At 43.7% G+C, this 27,981-nt stretch overlaps 1 long non-coding RNA gene across 1 annotated transcript in view; it reads left to right on the forward strand.

The window, feature by feature from the left end:
• The window catches only part of LOC122464018, a 37,633-nt gene extending 10,381 nt beyond the window's left edge, over positions 1–27,252 (forward strand). The window contains exons 2-4 of the long non-coding RNA XR_006287849.1: positions 5,595–5,818; positions 6,252–6,326; positions 24,975–27,252. This is a non-coding gene — a long non-coding RNA (uncharacterized LOC122464018). The remainder of the gene's footprint in view (positions 1–5,594; positions 5,819–6,251; positions 6,327–24,974) is intronic.
• The last annotated feature ends 729 nt before the right edge of the window (positions 27,253–27,981 follow it).

The following is a 27,981-nucleotide window of genomic DNA, read 5'->3' on the forward strand; positions in this document are numbered from 1 at the left end:
AATACATTTTTCATTTTGTAGCCCCTTGGTGTTCACTTTCATGAAATCTCTGGCACGTCTCCCTTTTGGGGGTAAACGCTGTTTTCTGTGTTTGTTTGGTTTTTTGGGAGGTGGGGGTTGTTGAGGTTTATAGAGTTGAAGGGAATGTCAGTGTTGTGCATTTCATTCTTTGGGTAAAAAGGCGTTTTTGAAAAGAATGTTTTACAGTATTTCCTAAAAATGGTCAGAGTTGGGATTTTCCTGATCTCCTCTGGAAATTTTGTTCCCTAGGTGGATCACCTCAAAGAATACTTTGTCCCCAGCTCTGACATGCTTCAACCTGGGCTTTGAGATCTCATTGTCCCTGAGCAGCACAGATTGAAATTTGGCCTTTAGCGTAGCTGAGGCTCGAGCCATTAATTGCTTTGAAGATTAGGATCAAAGCATCGGAAGCTGACTAGAAACCAATGGAGGGACTTGATCACAGGACTCATGTCCTCCTAGCAGCTTAAACCATGGAGAAAGTGGGCAGCCACATTCTGCACCAGCTGAATGGTGAACACAGGAAACGTGTGCTAAAATGTAGCTTAATATTAAATGTGCCTAAGGGCTCTGCTGGATCAAAGCCACAGTGCTCAGTACCTTACAGGATCAAGCCCTAAATCAGTCAGAGACAGAGGCTCTTACTCTTCTAGACAGCAGGAGCCAGAGAGGAAAGGCTCTTACATCAACAGTGGAGATACTAAGGGACAATACGTAGGAGGGTATTGTGGGAGGGGCAGAGAGTCAAATGAGATGAAGAGGATGAGTGCATGAGGAGGTTTAGAAATCAGAAACCAAATCCTCAGCCGATGAAAATGTGCATTGCTCCACTGACGTAAAAATTCTTGAACTTAGAACGTAATTTAGAAGAAATTATAACTTTTTTCATGCCTCTGTAATAATGAACAATTCAAAGCACCAATGCAAAGTACCGGCTCAGAAAAAGATGCTCTCCCAGCAGAAGCAGGTGGACAGACTGTAAAATGGTTGAAAATGATTGAGTAATGGGAATAAGTCCACAGTTCCAGGCAAAATGATAAACCAAGCAAGCCAGGTTAAACAGGCCTGTGGTTTAAGATATTGGCAGTTGGCTCAGAGGTGAGTGCTGCTTCAATGCACCATGTCTAACAGTGCTGCACATGGGGTCTGCTGTATCCAGGCAGGCCTGTCCATTCTGAATCAGCATTCACATGTGGTTGCAAATGTAGTGTTTGGCCACACTGAATCAAAATAGGCTAGTCAGTGATACAGTAAAATGAATAGGGATCATAGTTCCAACAGACATCCATCCTACTTAGTCAAATAAATGTAAATAACTAATGGAGATAGTGCCCTGTACTTAGCTACATGTATACCAAATAGAACACAACCCAGTTCATATTGTTCCCAATATATACATGTTGTCAGTCTTGCAACTATATTGCAAGTCAGTTTTATTAAAGCTTATGTTAGAATGATCTAAAACACAGGTTAATAAAAAAGTTTCTATTCATCCAGGCATAATGCTTATATTATCCCAAAGTAGCAAATTTGGTTTAAGTCATAACATGCATATAGTTGATAAATGTATGTATTTGGGATATTGCAGATTAACAGTATAATTTAAATATCAGTATTCAAATACTGTGGTACATCACTCATGGGATATTAGGGTATTTATTTTCTGCAAGCTGCTCCTAGTATAATGAGTGTACATTGTCTCTTAGTAATTGAGAATTTAAGTTAGGGTGTCCCTGAATAAATATGGTCCACTAGAGAAGAATTTCAGCTACTTTTTCCATTTTTGCTTTTCATTGGCACGGCAGCTAATTTTTCCTGGTATTGCCGATATCTGGTGATATGTTCTAAATATATGGTCCTTAACCACGTGACGGTGTCCAACATTATGAGGCACTGCATCAGCCAGGCATAGTGCTGGCTGATTCCTCATTCCCGTAGCACTCGCTTGTTACTGGGATCGTAGTATAGGGCTCTGACGATCAGCACATGTGTTTGAACCTCGTAGCCCCTGGCTCTCAAGGCATTAGCCAGGGCAGTGTATTTTTCCACCTTTCGAACTCATGCACCGTGGAAGGCCAGCATTCTGTTCTAAAAAGAAACTGTGACGTCTACCATGACGACCCGCTTCTGTTCCTCACTGGGTGGGATTCATGGCAGTGACCCTCTTCTGTTCCTCACTGTGTGGGATTCATGGAAACCTTCCTAATGGGTGGTGGGATAGCCTTGATTTGGTGGTCTTGGATGGTGTTGTGCACAACTTCCAGGCTCTGGAGTGGGGTATGCAGCTGCACAAGACATGGGGTAGCATCTCATTATCATAGACACTTTCTGCATCGCTTGTTCCGATTCCCGTGGTGGACAGCTCCATTCAGCAGGACACAATTGAGCTGATACCTGTGGATGACTCTCCAGTCATCAAATCAGGCAAAACTGCCCCTGGGAAGGAAGTGGTTGCTGTCATCCCACTTGCACATCACCTCATAGGCCTTGCCTTGGTCAGGTTTCTATCTCAGGTTTTCCAGGTACTGCCAATGGATGGCACCTGTGAGGGTCCTCTCCAGCATAGTTCTAGCTCTCAGAGTGATAATTGTGTGGTTGGTGTTCTTGACCTGTGGCACAAGGACCCCCAGCTCCTGACGTTACTTGCACCATGTCCAGTAGTAGCCGATACACTTCTCCAGCCATCGTGTAGCATTGCAGGCACAAGTCCAAAATGAAGCAAAGTCTCCCCCGACTCTTCCAAATTCACCTTCCAAGGAGCCGCTCAAGTAGGTGGTGACATCTTAGTTGGAGGGAATCCTGGCGATTCGCTTCCTGATGACGTCATGCATAGCACTCACTGCGATGTCCAGGCACGTCAGAAGGTGGAAAGTGTGAGTCATCACCGCAGCGTCACACAGATCACCCATTCAATGGACATTGGCGCTGCCCTGCCTGTCTGAGATGTACACCAGCTTATGACTGGCCCTCTGGGGAAGAAACATCCACTTCTTAACTAACTGCCTTATGATGTTGTCCACCTTGTTGAGAGATACCTTTTCCATGGCAGATCCCCTCAGACAAATGACATACAGCGGATCAGAAAGTTGTTCAAGGTGTTGATCTTCTGCCTTGGTGCCAGTAGGGAGGAGTTGATCTTGGCCACATCCCGTAGGATCTCCACAATGGTATCCTCAGGTGTCCGCTGGACATGAAAACCCATGGGCATGCTGAGATGTTGGTAGTCTCACCCATCCTCAAGGAAGATCATGGGTTCACCCTGGATCTGAAACAGGGTTGCCTGGACTGAGTTCCTTCTACTGCCATCGCTATGCAGAGATGCACACTTCCTAGCATTGACGTGGAGTCCCATCCAGTTGACAGCCTGCCTGGTGACATCAAGCATTTGTTGTAGACTCTTGGGGTTATCTGCATTTGTGACTATTCCATCTTGCAAATCTCCCAAGAAATAAAAATCCTATCCCAACATCACTATCAGATGTGGTCCCATGTATGCAGTATGGACAAGGTGCACTGGTGTAACTGAAAGCAGAATTTTGTCTTCTTTTGTCAAATGGGGACAAAATGGGGAAGAGATGGCCAGCCCTCTGTGGAGATAGAGGTGGTTAGGGACTATTTAGAAAAGCTGGACGTGCACAAGTCCATGGGGCCGGACGAGTTGCATCCGAGAGTGCTGAAGGAATTGGCGGCTGTGATTGCAGAGCCCTTCGCCATTATCTTTGAAAACTCGTGGCGAACGGGGGAAGTCCCGGATGACTGGAAAAAGGCTAATGTAGTGCCAATCTTTAAAAAAGGGAAGAAGGAGGATCCTGGGAACTACAGGCCAGTCAGCCTCACCTCAGTCCCTGGAAAAATCATGGAGCAGGTCCTCAAAGAATCAATCCTGAAGCACTTACATGAGAGGAAAGTGATCAGGAACAGTCAGCATGGATTCACCAAGGGAAGGTCATGCCTGACTAATCTAATCGCCTTTTATGATGAGATTACTCGTTCTGTGGATGAAGGGAAAGCAGTGGATGTATTGTTTCTTGACTTTAGCAAAGCTTTTGACACGGTCTCCCACAGTATTCTTGTCAGCAAGTTAAGGAAGTATGGGATGGATGAATGCACTATAAGGTGGGTAGAAAGCTGGCTAGATTGTCGGGCTCAACGGGTAGTGATCAATGGCTCCATGTCTAGTTGGCAGCCGGTGTCAAGTGGGGTGCCCCAGGGGTCGGTCCTGGGGCCGGTTTTGTTCAATGTCTTCATAAATGATCTGGAGGATGGTGTGGATTGCACTCTCGGCAAATTTGCGGATGATACTAAACTGGGAGGAGTGGTAGATACACTGGAGGGGAGGGATAGGATACAGAAGGACCTAGACAAATTGGAGGATTGGGCCAAAAGAAATCTGATGAGGTTCAATAAGGATAAGTGCAGGGTCCTGCACTTAGGACGGAAGAATCCAATGCACCGCTACAGACTAGGGACCGAATGGCTAGGCAGCAGTTCTGCGGAAAAGGACCTAGGGGTGACAGTGGACGAGAAGCTGGATATGAGTCAGCAGTGTGCCCTTGTTGCCAAGAAGGCCAATGGCATTTTGGGATGTATAAGTAGGGGCATAGCGAGCAGATCGAGGGACGTGATCGTTCCCCTCTATTCGACACTGGTGAGGCCTCATCTGGAGTACTGTGTCCAGTTTTGGGCCCCACACTACAAGAAGGATGTGGATAAATTGGAGAGAGTCCAGCGAAGGGCAACAAAAATGATTAGGGGTCTAGAGCACAGGACTTATGAGGAGAGGCTGAGGGAGCTGGGATTGTTTAGTCTGCAGAAGAGAAGAATGAGGGGGGATTTGATAGCTGCTTTCAACTACCTGAAAGGGGGTTCCAAAGAGGATGGCTCTAGACTGTTCTCAATGGTAGCAGATGACAGAACGAGGAGTAATGGTCTCAAGTTGCAATGGGGGAGGTTTAGGTTGGATATTAGGAAAAACTTTTTCACTAAGAGGGTGGTGAAACACTGGAATGCGTTACCTAGGGAGGTGGTAGAATCTCCTTCCTTAGAGGTTTTTAAGGTCAGGCTTGACAAAGCCCTGGCTGGGATGATTTAACTGGGACTTGGTCCTGCTTCGAGCAGGGGGTTGGACTAGATGACCTTCTGGGGTCCCTTCCAACCCTGATATTCTATGATTCTATGATTCTATGAAATATGGACCATGAAGTTGATGGGAGAATTTGCTGTATTTGTTTTAGATTCAGTTATACTGCCAGATACGTGTTTGTTTTCTGTTACATTTATGGAGACATACTGCCATACTGTGGCCAAGCATGTCAAGCATAAAGAGGTTATTTGCCAAAGTAGCTTTTGTTCTCTGAATGCAGTGCCTCTCTGGATCCATGCTGTGACACTGCATGCTATAGCACAGGGTGACTAGACCCATTTCAAAGCAATTAGCCATTGGGAGACTGCACACATCCCTCTCTGTTCCAGCATTTTAGAGCCAAAGGTGGAAAGTTCTTCTCCCTCAATTCCTCTCTAATTCTGAGCACATCCTATAAATTATGAATGAGGGGGTTTCACTGTCATTACAGGGATCTGCTGAGGAAATATCATGAAGGAGAATTTGGATTCGGAGGCATCATTGCTCTACATTTTCCTCTGATATTTTAGCATTTCAAACTTCAAGTGTGGTTTTGATGTCCTCAAAAACTTCACAGGACAGCTGAGTAAGGCTACTGGAATGATATTTAGGCTACACTCTGTACAAGGGGAAATCATATGAGTAACTGACCTTACAACTTTGCTGGTGGTCCAAGTAAGTTTTAATTACTAAGTGCTTGCCTATAGTATTATGGAACTGGACTTTCATTGCTCAATAATTTCTCATTTTAGTAAGCATTTTCTTCTAAACTTTTCAGTACATAGTATTAACAGTTAGGTATTCAAAAAAAATCTTGATTTTAAGTCAATTTAATGACCCTCTTAAAACAAGTTTTGGGGTTCTTTTAACTGGTCTTCTGTTTTTGGGGGGCTTTGAGGGTGCACTTGGGAAATGGGTGGGAGTTTTGCCATTGATTTAAATGAGGCCAGGATTTCACCCTAAGTGACTTTTCCCCCAAAGCTGTTACCAAAGTATTTGCTGGCTTTGATATCATTTTGGTGGTTCCTGGTAAACAAGTATCCCCATCAATCAACCATCACCACAAGTAGCATGAACTAACAAGTGACAATTTTTTTTTTTTTAACAGTACCGTGAGGGAAGCCCAGTAAAATGTTGGCCATGAAAATTAACTTTTCTCTTGACCTTGCAAATACTTTTTCAGGTAAGGCACATTGCCAAAGCAATGTGAGGAAACTGTACCTCTCCTGACACTAAATATAGGACTTCATTTTCCAAGGTTGTTGTTAGTCCAATACCTAAAAAATATGAATTTTTTTAAAAATAATTAAAATCATTTAATACTTTACTGTAATTACACATTCCATTTCTTCTGCTATTTCTCGCATGAACCCATAAAGAATCCGTGAAAGAAAAGATATAACAAAAAAAGAAATGAAAGCAAAATCATGTCTTAGAAATACCAAAAATGATCCATGCAAATGAAACAACAAGACTGTCAAGAAAGAAACTAAGGAGAGAGAGATGATGCTGGCAACTCAAATTCAGAAAACTTCACTTTAATTTAAAGCTGACATAGTTTTGAGAACACTGATGAAACCATAGGCATGTGTGGGCAGCAGCAGAAACGAATGTAGTGATGAACTCCATCTGCCTTATCTGGCTGTTGCTCAAATTGGTATTTGACTAATTGTCACCTGTATTCATGATGATACTCTGGAGATTAGAAAGTGAATTTCAAAAATATGGGGCTAAATGCTTTCATAACTGCAGTAGTGACTGTGTACCACAGAGACCTGGAAAATTAGGCATACCTTAAGAACAAGCCATCACTCTGCTCTAGCAGTAGAAACGTCATTGGCCCCTATTCAGCCATGCACTAAAGCACACGCTTAATTTTAAGCATATCCTAAAGCCCCATTTGAAGTTAAACATGTGCTTTAGTGCCTGACTGATTCAGGACCTTAACTGATAAAGCACTGGCCTGTTTGGAGAACTCTGAACTCCTGTTTACCTGTAACAAGGTCTCAGTTGGTCCACCGAGCCGCTGGGGATGGTGGGGAGCTAATACCTTGCTGAAAGGCCTTGGTCACACCTTTCTGTTGATGGGGAGTTAGCAGAGGGAGGGGTGCCAGCCAGAGTCCATGACACACCCCTCAGGCCGGGGAGCGCCCGCAAGAGTCAGTGGCGCGCCCCTCAGGCAGGGGAGCACCAGCACAAATCAGTGCTCTTTATCGGGGTTCTGCCACCCAAGGCAGGGTGGCCGGGGTAGGGGAATGCAGGCAACGTTCCCTCTAATTTTTAACAGGCCGTGTGCTCAAAAAATTTCTTCTGTGCCGCCACCAAAGCGCAAACCCCACCCCGCCTCCCAAAAAAAACTAAACAAACAAACAAAACCCACCGCTGAAGCCAGAGTGTGCATGGTGTTTCACTGTGTGCGCAGGGTTTAATATCTGTGTGCACAAGCACAGCTTAGAGGGAACAGTGAACACAGGCCCACCCGACTTCACTGCATTCCAGCCCAGGGCCCTGTCAGTGGCAGGAGGAGAGGATCCCACCACTGGGTCAGCAGGGATCCATCTGCAACACACTGACCAAATACTGACTCACCGCACTGTCCAGTTCTGCTCCTGGGTTACTTCCTACCCAGTCTTTCGAGTGGGTCCCTCTAGTTCATAGAATATCAGGGTTGGAAGGGACCTCAGGAGGTCATCTAGTCCAACCCCCTGCTCAAAGCAGGACCAATCCCCAACTAAATCATCCCAGCCAGGGCTTTGTCAAGCCTGACCTTAAAAACATCTAAGGAAGGAGATTCCACCACCTCCCTAGGTAACGCATTCCAGTGTTTCACCACCCTCCTAGTGAAAAAGTTTTTCCTAATATCCAACCTAAACCTCCCCCACTGCAACTTGAGACCATTACTCCTTGTTCTGTCATCAGCTACCACTGAGAACAGTCTAGATCCAGCCTCTTTGGAACCCCCTTTCAGGTAGTTGAAAGCAGCTATCAAATCCCCCCTCATTCTTCTCTTCTGCAGACTAAACAATCCCAGTTCCCTCAGCCTCTCCTCATAAGTCATGTGTTCCAGTCCCCTAATCATTTTTGTTGCCCTCCGCTGGACGCTTTCCAATTTTTCCACATCCTTCTTGTGAGTGTGGGGTCCAAAACTGGACACAGTACTCCAGATGAGGCCTCACCAATGTCGAATAGAGGGGAATGATCACGTCCCTCGATCTGCTGGCAATGCCCCTACATATACATCCCAATGCCATTGGCCTTCTTGGCAACAAGGCACACTGTTGACTCAAATCCAGCTTCTCGTCCACTGTAACCCGTAGGTCCTTTTCTGCAGAACTGCTGCCGAGCCATTCGGTCCCTAGTCTGTAGCGATGCATGGGATTCTTCCCTCCTAAGTGCAGGACTCTGCACTTGTCCTTGTTGAACCTCATCAGATTTCTTTTCGCCCAATCCTCTAATTTGTCTAGGGCCCTCTGTACCCTATCCCTACCCTCCAGCGTATCTACCTCTCCTCCCAGTTTAGTGTCATCTGCAAACTTGCTGAGGGTGCAATCCACACCATCCTCCAGATCATTTATGAAGATATTGAACAAAACCGGCCCTAGGAGCGACACTTGGGGCACTCCACTTGATACCGGCTGCCAGCTAGACATGGAGCCATTGGTCACTACCCGTTGAGCCCGACAATCTAGCAAACTTTCTATCTACCTTATAGTCCATTCATCCAGCCCATACTTCTTTAACTTGCTGGCAAGAATACTGTGGGAGACAGTGTCAAAAGCTTTGCTAAAGTCAAGGAACAACACATCCACCGCTTTCCCCTCATCCACAGAGCCAGTTATCTCGTCATAGAAGGCAATTAGATTAGTCAGGCATGACTTGTCCTTGGTGAATCCATGCTGACTGTTCCTGATCACTTTCCTCTCCTCTAAGTGCTTCAGAATTGATTCCTTGAGGAACTGCTCCATGATTTTTCCAGGGACTGAGGTGAGGTTGACTGGCCTGTAGTTCCCAGGATCCTCCTTCTTCCCTTTTTTAAAGATGGGCACTACATTAGCCTTTTTCCAGTCATCTGGGACTTCCCAGGATCGCCACGAGTTTTCAAAGATAATGGCCAATGGCTCTGCAATCACATCCGCCAACTCCTTTAGTACTCTCGGATGCAGTGCATCCGGCCCCATAGACTTGTGCTCATCCAGCTTTTCTAAATAGTCCCAAACCACTTCTTTCTCCACAGAGAGCTGGTCACCTCCTCCCCATGCTGTGCTGCCCAGTGCAGTAGTCTGGGAGCTGACCTTGTTCATGAAGACAGAGGCAAAAAAAGCATTGAGTACATTAGCTTTTTCCACATCCTCTGTCACTAGGTTGCCTCCCTCATTCAGTAAGGGGCCCACACTTTCCTTGACTTTCTTCTTGTTGCTAACACACCTAAAGAAACCCTTCTTGTTACTCTTAACATCTCTTGCTAGCTGCAACTCCAAGTGTGATTTGGCCTTCCTGATTTCACTCCTGCATCCCCGAGCAATATTTTTATACTCTTCCCTGGTCATTTGTCCAATCTTCCACTTCTTGTAAGCTTCTTTTTTGTGTTTAAGATCAGCAAGGATTTCACTGTTAAGCCAAGCTGGTCGCCTGCCACAATTACTATTCTTTCTACACATCGGGATGGTTTGTCCCTGTAACCTCAATAAGGATTCTTTAAAATACAGCCAGCTCTCCTGGACTCCTTTCCCCCTCATGTTATTCTCCCAGAGGATCCTGCCTATCAGTTCCTCCAATTCATCAGGATATTCAGCCGCCGGTAGCCTCAGTAGCTCTAGCTCACCCTCAGCATCAGGCTCACTCTGGCTCAGGTTGCTGCCTGGTTCCTCCAGTTCCTCAAGGTACTCTGTGGCCGGCAGTTCTGGTAGCCCGAGTCCTTCTTCAAGGTCAGGTTTCCTCTGGTCCAGGGCTTCCCGCGGCTCAGCAGCAGGGAATAGTCAGCAGCCTGTGTCTGTCTCCCTCCCTGGTGCTGCCCTGACTGCTAAGGGCCCCGCTCTTTGTACTTCCTGTTCCACCCCTCCTGTTCCAGGGGGTGGAGTAAGCTTGGCCTGGCCCCGCCCACTCAGGCTGAGAGAGTGGCTTTTTACCCTTTGGTTTGCAGGGAGGCCACCCTGGCTCCCTACATTACCCATGACCTTCCTTAACTTTAGTTAAAATGCTTAAATAAAGAGTTGGGCAAAATCCTGCCTTGAAAAGTTATAGCTGTGTAGAGGCATATCAAGCAGAAGAGCCACCTGGCGGATTACCTAAGGATGTGTGTGGAAGGGGGGAAGGTCTGTACACTTTACTGCTGCTCTACTTCTTCGCATGCTGTTTCTATCACCACTACAAAAGGGGGGTTGTTTTATTTGTTTTTAAATACTCTTCTAGAGCACCAGGGATCATTCAAACCCATCCTCCCTCCATTTTCCCTTTTATTCCACAATCTAGGCCACTGTGGGTTTGCATGACTGCTCCTGGAAACTATTGGTACTGTTTCTGGCCCTCCTTCATCTTCCCCCTCCCCAGCCGCTACATTGTGGTTTGTCAGGGATGTTGCTTGAGGGAAAGAGAACATGATTTGAGTGCTGCCACTCTCGGGCTACATATACCCCCCACACCATAGATCATAGAATCTCAAGGTTGGAAGGGACCTCAGGAGGTCATCTAGTCCAACCCCCTGCTCAAAGCAACCACTTTTGGCAGCATGTAGAGTATGTGTAGCTACACATTGCAGTGAAAAGCAGGCTGCATCCACACTGCGGTGTGTAGCTACATGTGCCAGTGAAAGGCTATGATAGGAGGGAGGCAGTGGGGAAAGGCTTCAGCAGCCACCCATTGCCAGAGCCTTTCATTATGGAGAGGAAAGGCTCTGGTGGAGGGGGGGGAAGGGTAAGGCAGCAGGGAAAGGCCTCCCCACTGCCAGAGCCTTTCCCCACTGCTGGCACCTTTTCCTGTGGCTGGGAAGGGCTCCAGCAACTGGGAGGCAGCGGGACACTACATGGCTAAAAATAGCAGTGTAGACAGGAAGGCATGGCTTGAGCAAGTAGAGAGCCATGTAGGGTATGTCCTCAAGTACATACCCACACCCTTCAAGTGTGTCTGTACTCTACTCCCCTAAGCTGGACCTCACTGTCTACACTTCTACTTAAACCCATACCCATGCTAAGGCGGGCTACCTGAGTAAACACTCTACATACTGCTGAAAGAAATTTGTAGTGTAGACATAGCATCTGGCAATCCCTGGGTATAGACTGGCTCCTTTGGGGCCATTGCAGCAGGCCATAACATAGACCATTCCTGTGGTTGCTGTAAACTGTGTCAAAGACTGAAGCAGCCCCCCAAAGACCTAAGAATTGAGGAAGTGCAAAGGTGTCTCAAAGCCAACTTTGTCCCTCTCCCGCTCTTTCACAGAATCATAGAATATCAGGGTTGGAAGGGACCTCAGGAGGTCATCTAGTCCAACCCCCTGCTCAAAGCAGGACCAATCCCTTTCATGTGCACTGAGTGGAGCTCTGGCACTGATGAGGATGTGGCCCTAGAAATGGAAGAAACCAAACCTGAAAGGCAATTTAGTGGTGATCTACCTGAAAATTGCATCTCCACATGCTATTGCACTTCAGCTATTACCCCATGTATTGTATCTGTCTGAGTTAGAGTCTAAGCAATTCAGGGTAGCATTTTGTCACTTTTGTGTTTGTAAGGAACCATATGCCCCTTTTACACTCTGTAAATTGGGGATGGACCTAAATCAACACTCCAGAATCTGGTCTTTGTAATTTGCCCTTATCTCTGCAATGGCTAACACCACAGACTCAACACACTCTCACTATCCTTCTATGGACACATATTTCAGCCTATCTGTAGTTCTCAAGCTATTCACTTTGATTAGTCACTATTTGTTGTGCGTGATTGGTCACCATAATCATGTGGTATTGTGATGTAAGCAGAGTCTGGATGAGCTCTCCCCTGACATCTAGTGGTGAGCTGTGGAAAAAGACTTCAGAAGCTGATCTCATTTGCTTAGGTGCTCAGCATGATGGGACTGCCTGCCCAAATGATCACTTGTGGCTGGTGTTGGATCCCCAGTCTCCTTGTTATTGGGGCAGCAGTAATAAAGGGTTGCTATCGTTGTTGTGTGAACTGAGCGCAGCAGAATTGTACCTGGCATACCCCAATGGAGGAATTCACCCTCTAACTGAACAGCACTTACTAGGCAGGGGACATGGGTTCCAAAGCCCAATGAGTTGAGAGAGTGTGGGCCCTGTTTAAGGGTCCCAGACACCATTTGACCCTTCCTGTCTCCATGGTATAATAAAAGAGCTACTTGAGAGTCTTGTTACATGCTACAGAGCTGAAATCCCTGATATGTAGGCCTAAGTATTAGACCTACTTTGGGACAGTGTCTCTATTGCAAGAGACTGCCCAGTGTGCACCAGCAGTGAGGCACCCCCACTAACAGCTGACATCACTGAGAGGTGTGTTAAGTGTGCAGGGGGGGAGGGGGCTGAAGACATCTTGGTGAGCAGGCAGCTGGTGGAGAGGCATGCATGGCAAGGGGCTAGCAGGGCGGCTGGTGGAGAGGCCTGGCAAGCGGCCAGCAGAGAAGCTGGTGGAGAGGGCCATAGCACAGCCCTGCAGAGAGGTGCAGTAATCGGCCGCTGGGGCGATGAGCGAGTTCCTGAGCAGTGCAGCATGTATGTTGCCTCTTTACCACCCCCTGCCTTCCACACAGGGTGGGAGGTGAACTCTCCGGATGAACCTCTGTACTCTGGGGCTGCACTAGACAAGCACAGCAACTGTGAGTGGGGTACAGAGAAGGGACGGGCACATTAAAGGGACTTTTGGGTTGCTGGACTTAAGACCCTGAGGGAAAAAGGACATTACCAAACTTACTTGGGGGTGGGTCTTTTGCTCATGGTTTGTGTTTATGAACCCTCGTTGTGGTGTTTTCCCAAATTAATGCTGAGTGAATTCCATCTTTTTATTAAAAGTTTTTGCTACACTCAGACTCTGTGCTTCCAGGGGAGGAAGTATTGCCTCTTAGAGATGCCCAGGGAGTAGTGTGTAATTGTCACAGGTCACTGGGTGGGGGCTCGAGCCAGTTTTATGATGTATTGTTAAAAAGGAACCCCTAGATACTGAACCCAGCCCTTGTTGCTGCTGGCTTCACCTGGCAGAAGGGTTACAGTTAGATGATTAAAATTTTTATAAATGAGCAGGGAAATCTAATATTTCAAGGTAGCTGCACAGATGCTTCTGGTGTGAGCTTTAATGTGAATATGTGTTTGCTCAAGAATTCATAAGACTTTCACTTTCTGCACTCACTCTTGCAACTATAAAAGAAAATTGCTCATGCAAGTGTTTACTGAAAACAAGTAAATAGTCATGAAAGCTGATGAAGTGAATTCAGTCTTTCTGCATAAAGACTTATACAAATGCATTTCCCCCAGTATTCGCACTGCCTTAGTCCTTTCCCTTCTCCCTGAAGTATTCTGTGATTGTGTGTGTGTCCTTCCTTGGAAGCATCAGAGATGGGCACAGCTGGAAATGGGACACTGGACAGGGTGGGCTGGGCTCTGATGTTGTACTGAGAATTCTTTCTCTCAGGAGCTTGACTGGAGGGTCCCCGCTTACATCCCCAGAGTCTAACTGATCATCATATTTGGCATCAGAAAGGAATTTTTCCTCAGGTCAGATTAGCAGGTAACTTGTGTATGTGTGTGGGGGAGGGGGGGAGGGGTGTTGCTGCATGGGGCACAGGTCATTTGTTAGGATCATATCTCACTAAATCAATTCCCTTCAGGGGACCTGGGTATTGGTGTACCTTGGTCCCTCCTGTTCTGTATTGTGCCAAACAATAGCTTAGTCTCCTGAGGGCTGTAATACTTTTGGTCTAATTCTGGTTGTTGGGCTTGAGGTGGAGGTGATAGGTTTGTAACTGGTGGCCTGTGATATACGGGAGGTCAGGCTAAATGATCCAGTGGTCACTTATGGCCTTAAACTCAGTCTATCACAAAGGCAGTGGAAAGCTAGTGAGCTCCAGGCTTTCTGTTTGATGCAGCAAAACAGCAGCAGCTGATTTAATCATAGATTCCATCTTGGGTAATGAATAAGTTGCTTTCCCCTCCCCCCATTTCTTGTATTGGTATTCCACTGTCATCTTGGAAATAGGAAAATTCAAGTACTTTGTATTCTGTCTCCATCCTAGGAACAGAGAAAGTTGTTGTACTTCTTGTTTTGTGCTGCCAGACCTGCAGTAATTTCCCTTCCTAATAAAAGGCTGGAAATGGAGTTAGTAGAAAACTTTGAGAACTGTTCCCAGCCAATGGATAAAATTAAATTAACCAAATCTAGGTCAAGGATGAGGGCTATGGTAGAGGAATGTGCTGGTTGGGGTCTGCAGTGAAATTTAGCCTGTGAACGAAAAACACTTGTTTTCGTTTTATACTTAAGTCTGTGTGTTAAACTTCTCAAAACCAAAAACTGGCATTATACAATCTAAACTTTGCACCCCTAAAATATCCATCTTATAGTACACTATTAAGCACTTGAAAGCAAATGTTAGCATTTAACATTGAATTCCCAGCTTCTTACTATACACCTAATAGTTCTTTCCAGTGAAACAAGAACTAGGCCTTCTGATGTGCATAAGTCACTTCAGTCATACTTCCAGCACTTGCTTCAAGGGTGTATATTTTCAAATCATCTATCTTATATCATCCAGCATGTACGCTTCACTCCAGGAATGAATAAGCTTGACACATCTTCCTGCTTAATGTTATATTCCTCTTACCATTCCTTTGAGATTTTATCTTTGCAAGGTTTAAGGCTGGTTTGCTGCCTGCTGGTGATTTCCACTGGAATCAAAAACACACTGATCAATGGAAAAACTGCCTAAAACTCAATGACACTCTCTTACATTGCTCAGTATAATGCAGGATTACACAGATGTATCTATAGGCTGTCTGGCTGGGGAGGCCAAACAAACTTTCTGGTGGCTATTTTCACTGGAACAGAAAAAACAGTTCCCATTGTGGTGATGTTTCGCTTTTACTAATGAAATGCACTATCCTAATTATCCACTTGCCTAACAGTCTACGAAGCTCCGATTTTACTTTTATTCCACCACTTACTGTGGTTGCCAAATATAATTTGTTTTGTGTTTTTTTTCTTCATTTTTATATATAAATTGCCTATCTGCTGCATGATTAAAGAAAACTACAATAGTAAAGGTCCAGCTATGCATTTCTTTGACACCCAGAACTTCCATTAGCTTCAGTAGGATTGGGGGTGTGCTAAATGTACAGGATTAGGTCTCATGGTTCACTATTAAGTACCTACTATAATAGTCCCACAACTGTGTCATATTCTGTTTAGCATGGAAAACAAACTCATAACTGCCTGCCAGCCCTTTGGCACTGGCTACCCGTTAGTTAATAATCAATTGTTTACAAGGGGTGAAATCCTGACCCCATTGAAATCAATGGGAATTTGCCATTTCACGAAGAAAATGTCAAAATGTTTGGCTTTGACTTTCTCATTCATTTTATTTGAACTTTTATAGTAGTTTTACTATTCTATACATCATATATTTAATATTAAAATATGTTTTGACAATATTGAAACACAATGATTTGACATCAAAAACATTTTGATATTTTCAAATATATATTTTCTGTAATTTTCGTTTTGCAGGAAATTTCAAAATTTCTTCTTGTTCTTCTGATTTGGAACAATTTTGGTTTGGAATGTTGGAATTTTCAGCAGAACAGAACTTTCATTTTCTGACCTCTTTCTGGGAAAAAAAGAGTATTGTGTTATGTTGTATAGGATTGCTTCTAGGAATAAGATTAACTGGTCTTCTCAAATGTACAGAAAATATAGACTCAAATACAATAAAAATCTTAAATGAATCAAACAGTACCACAGAATCTCTGTGGATAGAAATTCCATGCTTCAATGATAAGAGTATAGCGGTAGGAGTATATTACCTGCCACCTGACCACAATGGTGGCAGTGATTGTGAAATGGTCCAGGAGATTAGAGAGGCTACAAAAACAGAAAACTCAATAATAATGGGGGATTTTTCAACTATCCCCATATTGACTAGGTACATGTCACTTCAGGATGGAATGTAGAGATACAATTTTTAGACACCGTTAATGACTGCTTCTTGGAACAACTAGTCGTGGAACCAGAAGGGGAAAGGCAATTTTTAATTTAGTCCTAAGTGGAACACAGAATCTGGTCTAAGAGGTGAATATATCCAAACCATTAGGTAATAGCAACCATAATGTAATTAAATTTAACATCCTTATGGGGGTGGGGGAAATACCAAAGAATCCCACCACAGTAGCATTTAACTTCAAAAAGGGGAACTACATAAAAATGAGGAAGCCAGTTAAATGGAAATTAAAAGGAACAGTCACAAGAGTGAAATGCCTGCAAGCTGCATGGAAACTTTAAAAAACCACTATAATAGAGGCTCAAACTAAATGTATACTCCAAATAAAAAGTAATGGTAAAAGAACCAAGAAAATGCCACCAGGTCTAAACAACAGAGTAAAAGAGGCAGTTAGAGACAAAAAGACAGCCTTTTAAAAACTGGAATTCAAATCTTACTGAGGAAAAGAGACAGGAACTGGCAAGTCTAATATAAAAGTATGATTAGCCAGGCTAAAAAAGAATTTGAAGATCAACTAGCAAAAGACACAAAAACTAAAAGCATTTTTTTAAAAAGAAAATCAGAAACAGGAAGCCTGCCAAACAATCAGTGGGACCATTGGATGGTCAAAGTGCTAACGGAGCACTCAAGGAAGACGGCTGTTCCAGAGAAGTGAAATGAATTATTTGAATCAGCGTTCAGTGCAGAGCATGTGAGGGAGATCCCCACACCTGAGTCATTCTTGTTAGGTAACAAACCTGAGGAACCGTCCCAGACTTATATGTCAGTAGTGGAGATTTTGGAACAAATTGATAAACAGTAATAATTCACGAGGAACAGATTGTATTCACCCAAGAGTTCTAAAGGAACTCAAATGTGAAATTGCAGAACTACTAACTGTGGTATGTAACCATAATGCTACAAAATCAGCCTCTGTACCAGATGGCTAGTGGATATGTAATGCCTATTTTTTAAAAAGGGCATAGAATCAATCCTGGCAATTACAGGCCAGAAAGCCTAACTTCAGTACCAGGCAAATTGGTTGAAACTATACTAAGGAATAGAATTATCAGACACATAGATGAACACATAGGTGAAGAGTCAACCTGGTCTTGTAAAGGGAAATCATGCCTCACCAATCTATTTGATTTCTTTGAGGGGATCAACAAACATGTGGACAAGGGTGAGCCAATAGATACAGGGTACTCGACAGGGTCCCTTACCAAAATCTCTTAAGCAAAGTAAGCAGTCATGGGATAAGAAAGAAGGTCCTCCAATGGGTCAGTAACTGGTTAAAAGACAGGAAACAAAGGGTAGGAATAAATGGTCATTTTCCACAGTGGAGAGAGGTAAATAGCTGGGTCCCCCAAGAATCTGTATTGTGACCAGTGTTGTTCAACATATTTATAAATTATCTGGAAAAAGGGGTAAATAGTGAGGTGGCAAAGTTTGCAGATGGTACAAAATTACTCAAGATAAGTTTAGTCCAAAGTAGACTGTGAAGAGTTACAAGGGGACGTCACAAAATTGGGTGACTGGGCAAGAAAATGACAGAGGAAATTCAGTGTTGATAAATGTAAAGTAATGCACATTTGAAAACATATAATCCCAACTATATATACAAAATTATGGAGTCTAAATTAGCCATTACCACTCAAGAAAGAGATCTTGGATTCATGGTGGATAGTTCTCTGAAAATATCTGCTCAATATGCAGTGGCAGACAAAAATGCTAACAGATTGTTAGGAACCATTGGGAAAGGGATAGATAATAGGACAGAAAATAGCACAATGTCACTATATAAGTCCATGGTGTGCCCATGCCTTGAATACTACATGCACTTGTGGTCATCCCATCTCCAAAACAATATATTAGAATTTGAAAAGTATGGAGAAGAGCTTCCTTATGAGAGATTAAAACAACTGGGACTGTTCTGTTTAGAAAAGAGATGACTAAGTGGGGATATGACAGAGGTCTATAAAATCATGACTGATATGGAGAAAATGAATAGGGAAGTATTACTTACCCTTTCACATAACACAATAACCAGGGATCACCCAATGAAATTAACAGGCAGCAGGTTTAAAACAAACATAAGGAAATACTTGACACAACACACGCTCAATCCATGGAACTTGTTGCCACAGGAGGTTGTGAAGGCTAAAGGTGTAACTGTGTTCAAATTAGAATTAGATACATTCATGGAAGGTAGGTCCATCAATGGGTATTAGCCAAGATGGACTGGGATAAAACCCTTTGCTCTCGATGTCCCTAAGCCTCTGACTGGCAGAAGCTGGGACTGGACAACTAGGGATGGATCAATCAATAATTGCCCTGGTATGTTTATTCTCTCCGAAGCATGTGGCACCGACCATTGTCAGAAGACAGGATACTGAGCTAGATGGACCATTGGTCTGACATAGTGTGGACATTCTTATGTTTTTATTTGGAATTCATGATAAAGTCTTGGGTTCTGGATTTAAAACGGAATGCAACACTTTTTAAGTTAACATTGTGTTCTGTGCATGTCTCTGTGTGTGTGTACATACAATTTTTTCTTTTGAAAGTATTTAAAGCAAATATATACTGAGAAACTCTAAGTTCAGTCAAAACCAAGACAACATTTTTGGTTCTTCCATTCCCATCTCTTGGTAGGGTTTAAATTAAGGAATCATCTATTCAGACAAAAATGAGCTGTTGCTTGAACTTGAGCTGTTATTCTTTGGAAGACGTCAGGGACTATATTCAGGTTTCAGAGTAGCAGCCGTGTTAGTCTGTATTCGGAAAAAGAAAAGGAGTACTTGTGGCACCTTAGAGACTAACACATTTATTTGGGCATAAGCTTTCGTGAGCTACAGCTCACTTCATCGGATGCATACGACTTACCACTGAATGCATCCGATGAAGTGACCTGTAGCTCACAAAAGCTTATGCTCAAATAAATTTGTTAGTCTCTTAGGTGCCACAAGTACTCCTTTTCTTTTTAGGGACTATATAGTTACCTATATCTAAACAGCTTTTTACGTGTATTCACTCTACATATCTTTTTCAAGAGCAGTCTGTAAAGCCACTTGTTACTCTGCTTTAGGCAGATTCAGTTTTGTACATTTCACCCTTCCTGACAGCTTAACTAATAAATCTAGCGGTTTTGGAAGGGGATATTGGTTTACCTCCTACCAAAGGCTTATGGCGACTTCCCACATGCTCCTTTCAGTTTTAGAAATACAATGCACAATTGATGCAGCCTGTTTACTAAACTTCACCAGTGAAATTATTCTCAGCTTCTCCAGTTCTCACTCCTATTCCATAGGTTATCATTGTTATTCTGTAGTTCTCACAAAACACAAGATAAGCCATAGGGGAAGTTTGTGATGCTATGCCTATTACTACAGATCTATATTAAATACAGATGAACATTTTCTCTTAATTTAATCAGTAGATTCACACCTGATGCATACTGGTCCTATCTACCTTTCCCGTAATATACTGTTTTCCGTCAATTAGTGAAAAAAATCTTTGTATTGTAACAATTAATTGTAACAACAACCATGAACCCTAATATTTTACTTTACTTTGACTTGAAAGCAAAACTCACCTTGCCTAAAACCTCACCTTGCCTTGACAATCAGCTTCTCTTTGTGTAACATGGGGAATATGTCTTGTGTATAGTGCTGCACCTATACCAGGTTTCCATTCTCATATTCCACTAATGTATATTAATCCCATAGGAAGCATTTGAGTTTCACTTCATCTTATTTACCCGGAGGCTACGTCAAGTTTCTTCCTCCCCTTGTGCTAGGCATTTCACAAACACATAGTAGGAGACAGTCCTTGCATTACAAACTGTTCTTCGAAGTGATATAAATCACAAGCCACCTTGTACAACATAGTATGGAAATTTTTTTCAGACCATACTATAGCACAATTGCCAATTGAGTAACTAGGGCATGAGCATATATCTTTCATTAACACTAATGACACACGGTAGATTTTTAGTCTTCCCCTGAAATTGCAGAAAAGAGCAGGAATTAGTGGAATCAGCAAGTAGAGCTGAGAAGCAAACTTAACTTCTGTTGAGCAAACATCACTTTTTAAAACTACATTTATTTTATTGCTGTTAAAAATATTGAATTCCACTTGTTGAAAGAGAGTATATTAAAGGCAAAATAAGTAAAAGTATATAAATGTAAATATTATATCTAATATTTTTCTGTGAGCAATACATTGCAAACTTGCCATCAGGAACAGACTAAGAGCTGGGTAAAAAACATCAGTGGAATTCTTGGTAGCACCAAGAATTGGTGTAAGAGACTATATTAAAGGCAAAATAAATAAAATGGAAAACCCAAATCTTTTCAAAATTGGCTAGTTTTGGTAAAAATAATTGAAGGTTTTTTTTTTTGTTAATCCATTCTTTTCAAAAAGTTTGAAACAAGCACTTTAGAATTTTTTTTAAATGTGAAAACCATTGTTGACTTTCTTTCCAGCTCTAGTAGAGAGCACTATTGCTAGGGAGAAGTGGAACTACTAAGTTCCCAGACAATGACAGGTCATTTGAGGACCTTAAACTTGACCCAGCGTTCGACAGAGAGCCAGTGGAGTGAATGGCATGCTGAAGTGTGTAACTGAAAGGAAGCTGTAGGATGTTTTAAATTACCCCCAGGAGCTCTGTAAGGACTGTAGGCAGCAAAGCACATTCATCCACCTCTGCATGAGACTCACTATTCATAAAAAGAAAAGGAGGACTTGTGGCACCTTAGAGACTAACACATTTATTTGAGCATAAGCTTTCGTGAGCTACAGCTCACTTCATCGGTGCATCCGATGAAGTGAGCTGTAGCTCATGAAAGCTTATGCTCAGATAAATTTGTTAGTCTCTAAGGTGCCACATGTAGTCCTTTTCTTTTTGCGAATACAGACTAATACGGCTGCTACTCTGAAACCTGTCAGTATTCATAGCCACTTAATAAACCCCCTGTAGCCAACCTGGGTTTTCTATGTGTAGGGATTAGGCAGTGTGCCTTTAAAATGTCAGTTGCTCTACATAGCCCCTGAGCAAGAGTATCCACCAAGGAACAGAAAATCACTCAAACTGGAACAGACAAAAGTCATCCCATGGCTTGATTGTGATGGTGCAGTGACCAGCGATGTTTCAGAATAGATTTGGATACAACCACCATGGACATTGGTACAGTCCACACAGGAACAGTGTTTGACTAACAAAGCATGGGTCTTACCACTGTTGCTTGTGTCACCTGGGCAATATTGCCCGCTTGCCTGGAAATGGTGATCCTCTGCCTTATGCCCTGGCCTCACAATGCCCATTCACCCATGTCCAGCCTGGTTCGCCCCCTGCTGATTCTGTGCGGACTGTCATGGAGTACAATGCACCTGTTCAGACAGGAGCAGGGGATGGAGACTTCACTATGCTATGCACAAGAGCAGGAAACATGGCGCCCTTGCCCTCCCATCCCCAATAGAGAATTTTCTGCATGGTTCAGAAGTTTTGTATTTTGTCCCTCATTCCCAGCTACCTATGTTTTCTCTGCATCACAAAGAAAAATTTGGACTTTCTGACTTATAGAGCCAAAAAAATTTCTTAAAGTTATTTACTACTCTTTCCTGCTCTCGGCCCACCCACACTACCCCTTCGGTTAACTTAGCCTGGTGGCACTATAAACATTCTCTCTTCAGGAGAAGAGGTTAACCTCCCGAAGATAGCCAAAAGTGTAGAGTCTACTGGTACCTGTCCAGCGAGAAGATAGAGCATGGTGAGTTTGGCCAGAATGCAGTTCATGGTGCTAGTGGATAGAGAAATATTTTTAAATGCATGTTTTTATTAAGGCTTCTTCAAAATCTCCCTCATTTTCTGTAACAAACTTGCTACTTCCAATCAATGTCTGAAATGTAAAATCTTGGTGGCTGTCCCAAAGGATTCCAGCATTGATAACATTTTAGGCCAGAGCTGCGTACTGATGCCAACTAACTGCCTTCCACTAAGTAATGAAGATAAATTGGAACAAACATGCCATATTATTCTCAGGAATGTTGTACTCCTCCCACTGTTTTAATCTGTATATACCTAAGGGAGTAAAGCCTAACAGTTACCGCTATTTAAAATGGCCTGACTTTCTGTGGCATAAAGTAATTTAACTGATTCCCCTTGATATCAAACACCAATTACTCAGATGTAACTGCAAAGAACAGACCTCTTGGCTAACAGCAAACAGCTGTGCCCTGCTGCTTAGCATTTGCCAGGCACATTAAACATATGCCAAGTGAGTCCTGGCCAACTGCCTAGTTTTAAGTTTAGGTAAAAGTGATGACTGGCACTGAGTGTTGTACTAAATGAAACTTCTGGATGCTTTGTGGTTGATGTGTCTCCTGCTTAAAGAAAGGTCCAACAAATATCTTAGGTGTCTTGAAAAAATGGCTAAAGGCCCTAAGCTGAAGCTTGACTCAGTTCAGTGGGAGCGGCTTGGTATAAAGGTGGTTTTAAATCATCTTTATATGCTCTCCTAATCCTGGGTCTGTGTGACCACTGGCCTAGTCCCCAGGATAAATTAGAGCACGTTCAGGGTTTCTCCATTTACACTGGGGGGTGTTGCAGCAGCTGGGGTTTGTTGTCAGAGGAATGTACCAACTACATCCCTTTTCTGCTGGCCACAGCTCTGCACCAAGAGCCCAGGAGGAGGGGGTCAAGGAAGAGTTAATTAAAAGAAGAATGGTGGGGCGGGCAGAGAAGAAAAGAAAAAGTAATCTAAATACAGGATTGTATCATAATGGGCAGGAGGATTAAGCTTCATAACTATAAATTACAATTTTAAGACTATCTATGTTAGCTAATGACTTGTTTATGTTTGAAAATCTTTCCAAATGCTGTTGTTGCGACTGTTTTAGTCTCTGTGATTTGTGCCCATTTTTAATATGGAGGTGGATTGGCAGAGGCTGGAGAGCTTCAGTGAAAGGGGCATTTCAGGGATGGAAAGGGGATGTGGTTGGAGAACACCGAGCTCTGGCTATTCCCAGATTGTGGATGGTCTCCTGAGAACCATGGCTACCTGCCATAGTTTGAGCAGCCCACAAGATTCTCTAATCTGTGTGAGGGTCCAGGTTGGGGTGGAACAGAGCAGTGGATAGGAGAACCGTACCTGAGTCTCTTAGACCTTTCCTACCTCACTATGATGAGCTGCTTTTGGCCGGAGCAGAGAATCTGCCCATGTGTAGTTAGTGGTACCTATACTGGTTTTCTCTGTCTAATAGCACGTTCAATGCTGGCATAAATTTAGTGCCCTGAGTGAATTAAAAGACCATTGGTTTCAATACAGTTGACAATCAACAGACTCTCAAAGTATACTTGTTTTCTTTGTGTTTCGCCTGCAGCAGATTCAAATATCCATTCCAAGAGCTATCACAAAAAAGATAAGACAGGAACATAACCTTCCAAATGGCAAATCAACGTGATAGCACGTTTCAGTTTTAAATATTCATGAATATTATCCTCCATGTTTCTTTGAAGAGTTTTGACATTTATTTAAGTAATTACTGTCACCTCCAAATGGCTGCCCATCTTTTTCTCCTTTGTAACTCCTCCTATGGTATTATTTATGCCTTTGTTTCATCTCAGCTCTTTGAGCCAGGTTTTATCAGGCCTGCCAGGTGCACTATGCACACACGTTCTGAATTAATCTCCCTACTCCGTCAGTTTGTAACAAAGTTCATTTATTCAAGGGAGTGGGGAGATGGAGGGAAATGCAGCTTGAGACACCCTGCTCTTGATTGCCTTTGCAAGCTATTCACATCAGGGAAAATGCCACTTTCTACTCGAGTAGTTTCAGAACTAGCAAAGCCAGAATGCTAAACATGAGTAGCCTTGAGTCAAATCCTTTGCCACCAATACATCTCAAAACAAACAGATTAGCCCCTTATAATCATGTATTTCAACAGATTTAGTGCACTGTAAACACACCACTTTTTTTCTAAAATCCCATATCAATATTCTGTCCCTTCCTTATAGAGATGACAGTTATGCTTCTGCAGTTAGGAGCTTTGCTTCTCCTACAAATCTGTTATTACTGTAACCAGTCATTCCCAGAAAGAAGTTTAGATTTTGCTAGATTTTGATAGCAGCAGAAGCTGCACCTGCTCACACCCACCTAATCAATGCGAACAGTAATCCAACTGCATGTGCAAGTCCTGCCATCAGCTCTATGGGTGTGGATGTTCTTCCTCAGTGGTGGAACTAGTGCAGTTCCGATTCATGGTTGGTAGGCACTGGGGAGCTCATGCAGAGATAGAGTATCTGCTGCTTAACATGGAGATTAGCACGGATCTATCACAGCCCCAGGGAGCTGATCAGCCTGAATACTTGTATTTAATTCATGTTGAGTATAGGATAAGGCTGGCAAGAAATTATAACAAAATGTGAGTCCCCTCTCTTTAAATGCAGACTGATCTGCATTCAGGATGACACCTCTATCCAAGACAGTTAAAGTGGTGAGTGAAGCCTGGTTGTTAGGCTAGGACAAAAAACAGACCTGCCTCAGAGTGAGAGATGCGTATTTTATGTGTACACCTGGAAAATGGCGTTTTAAATTGCAAAATGTCAAGAGGGAAAAAAGTGACATATCTGTTTGTCTATTGCAGTGAAGGCAGTCCTGACTGGAATTTGAAATCATATCATCCAGCATATGAGAGCCTCTGAGATCCTGCTTGGAGGATACATTTGTGAAAATAAGTCTGTGAGGGCAGTCACAAGAGGAAGATCAGAGTAATATGAAAAGCATGACTGCGGACTCAAGCAAGACACTGGAAGTGGGGAAATGAATCACTAGACATGATACCACGGGCTGGTTGTTTGACATGTCTGGCCAGAGGGTCAGGAAAGAAAAGGGGAAGCTATGGAGAGAGAGTAACTCAAGAAGTGGGTTATTTCTTATTTTCTTTAGTGACATGGATTGTCCTAATCTGGATTAGTTTGTGTAGAATTTAAAGTGCAGATGCTCAGCTGATATCAGTTGTCACAGCTCCGTTGAAGTCAATGGAGTTACAATCTCTAACACCAGCTGAGGATCTGCCCCTAAGGCTCTAGCTATGTTGTCCCTACTGTTTCTTTTGTTTTGATTTGATTTTATCTATTAATCTTTTACAACAACCACAGTGAGGTCAGACTGCTTTTGGGGAACTGCACCTGGAGAGGTGAAAAAGACTTTTCACCTCTAAGAAGTGGTAAAGAAAGATGAGTACCCTACTGGAGGGTGTGAACCTCTCTCATGAACTGTCTTACCATCATGGCTACAAATACTTGGAATGGAGGCCTCCAGTGACCATGGACAAGAACAGGGTGTAAGGTCACAGAAGCTCCATGCACCCTGCTGTGCAGGGGAGCAGCTATCCACATTCAGTTAAGAATTACCTAGTGCAGACTAAGAGAACAACAAGAGCAAGAAAGAACATGATGAAAGTATTCACAAGAGAGAATGTTGTGTGTCTCCTCTGACTATCTGTACTGAACTGACCATAAAATGCCTGGTGGGCTATGCAGCCAGGAGGCAAAGTTCTCTCCAATTAAGTATAGGAGACATAGAAAACAAGTCATAACCAAGGCTACGATTTAGTCGTGGAGGTCATGGCAGTCAGGGATTCCGTGACTTTACCGGACCTCCATGACTTCTTCCGTTTCAGCTGTCAGCAACTGAAGCGGGGGCTGAAGGCAGGACTGTGCCCCCCTGCGCCACTGCAACTGGGGCTGGATGGCTAGAATCAAGACCCTGCAGTTCCTGCCCTGCGGTTTGCGGGGAATGGCGGGACTGCAGCCGGGCTGTGCGTCCCTTTCCCGCAGCTGCGGCCAGCTGCACACCCGCTGCTGGGCCCCAGCCCCACGGCTTCTGTGGGGGCTGTGCTGGGGCCATGTGCCCCAGCTCCTGCAGCTTTCACCGGGGGCTGCAGCTGGGGCCGCGTGCCCTTGCCCTGTGGGGTGAACTGCAGCGGGGGCTGTGCGCCCCTGCCTCGCAGCATCCCAGGGCTGCGCGCCCCCTCCTGGCTGTGCCTGGCATTTGGGGGGAGGCTGCAGCTGGGGCTGGGCACCTCTGTCCCCCGCTGCGGCCACTGGAGCTGGGGCTGTTTCCCCCGCCATGGTGGGGGTCTTGGCCTGTCATTCCCGCCACCACCCACCCATGGGACTCCATTCCTCTCCCTGTTTAGCCCTACCCCTGGTTATTTTTAGTAAAGTCAGGGATAGGTCATGGGCTCCCTGAATTTTTGTTTATTGCCCTGACCTGTCCCTGACTTTTACTAAAAATAACCATGACAAAATCTTAGCCTTAGTCATAACAGACGCCAGTGACATGCACCACAGACTGGAGTTCAGAGCGGCTCCATGTCTTCTCTACAAACTGGGAAAGAGGGGAAGTTTTCTCTTCCTGTTGCCCTGGTGCAGCCTTTTTTTCTCTTCTTTTCTGGAGCTGATTCTGTTGTAAACCTGTCTTTTCTTGTTACTTCATGTGGGTGTTTGCAGTTGTCTGTAAAGATACATAAGGGGGACAAGAAGCCTGGTTTGTTATGTTTCAGTGGCTAAATGTTATGTGTGTGACAGCAAAATACCTTTATTTGTGATATTTGCCTACATACATTGGCGCATGTAATTAGGCCCATGCAGTTGTGTTGTGCACATCAAAGAAGATCACAAGCTTCTCCACTGAAGTCAATGGACTTAAACTGCTGTTAGTGTGAGCAGAAAGCCCTTTGGATCTTGACTGTCATTATTGTCTTAGGAATCTCCTGTAAAGAAAGGAACTCCCCATAATCTGTTCCCTTTTGTGCTCCCTTTTTGCAGAAGTCTGTGTGATCAAATGTTTCTGTCACAAATATTTATGGAAAGTGAAGCTGAAGTCGACTTGCTCAAAGACATATTAAAGGCAATTTTAAAATTCTTTCCACAAGCCATTTTATCATCAGAGAAACATAGTATTTGGCACCTCTGTTCCATGCAAACATCATTGCTGTTGACTAATAAACCTGCCACAGTGGCTCCGCTCTACTCTAGATTTTATGTCTTTACCAAACAGAAATGAATGCAGGTTTTTCTCTCTACGCAGAGTTTACATTGGGTACTGTACAGTGGATTAACATTCTGTGTGCAAGAAGCTGAAGAAATGATTATGCTGTGTTATGCCTAGCACATGGAACGGCTGCCATCTTCAAAGGATCAAGACAATTTGTGAGTTAACAGACTGGATGTGATTGCACTAAAGCAATTTCCATCTGAGTTTAGGGAAGTAAACCATAGTGGCAAGTTTATGATCATAAGGTTGCAGTGAACTGAGGTTTCAAGTTTGATGTTTGTGTGCGGAGAAAATTGCCCACCTTCCAGAGGATCTGACAGATATTGTAGCAGTGACACCCCTGTTAGCATTAAGTCTGTCTGCATTATCATCATAGAACCCTATTTTTAAGGGTTTATAAATAAGTGTGGGTTTAAATTTCGGCTATGCCAAATTTGGCTAGGCATGAATTCAACAAAACAACACACAGCCCGGCCTGTTGTGTCTAGGAATAGGGGACTGTCCCTTTAAATAGTTTGCAAGTTTGCTCTGTTTTAGAACCCAGCCCAACAACAGTATGTGTGTAGCTTGCCCCAGCATGTTAGTGTTTA

Source organism: Chelonia mydas, chromosome 1 (assembly GCF_015237465.2).
Source record: "Chelonia mydas isolate rCheMyd1 chromosome 1, rCheMyd1.pri.v2, whole genome shotgun sequence".
NCBI lineage: Eukaryota > Metazoa > Chordata > Testudines > Cheloniidae > Chelonia > Chelonia mydas.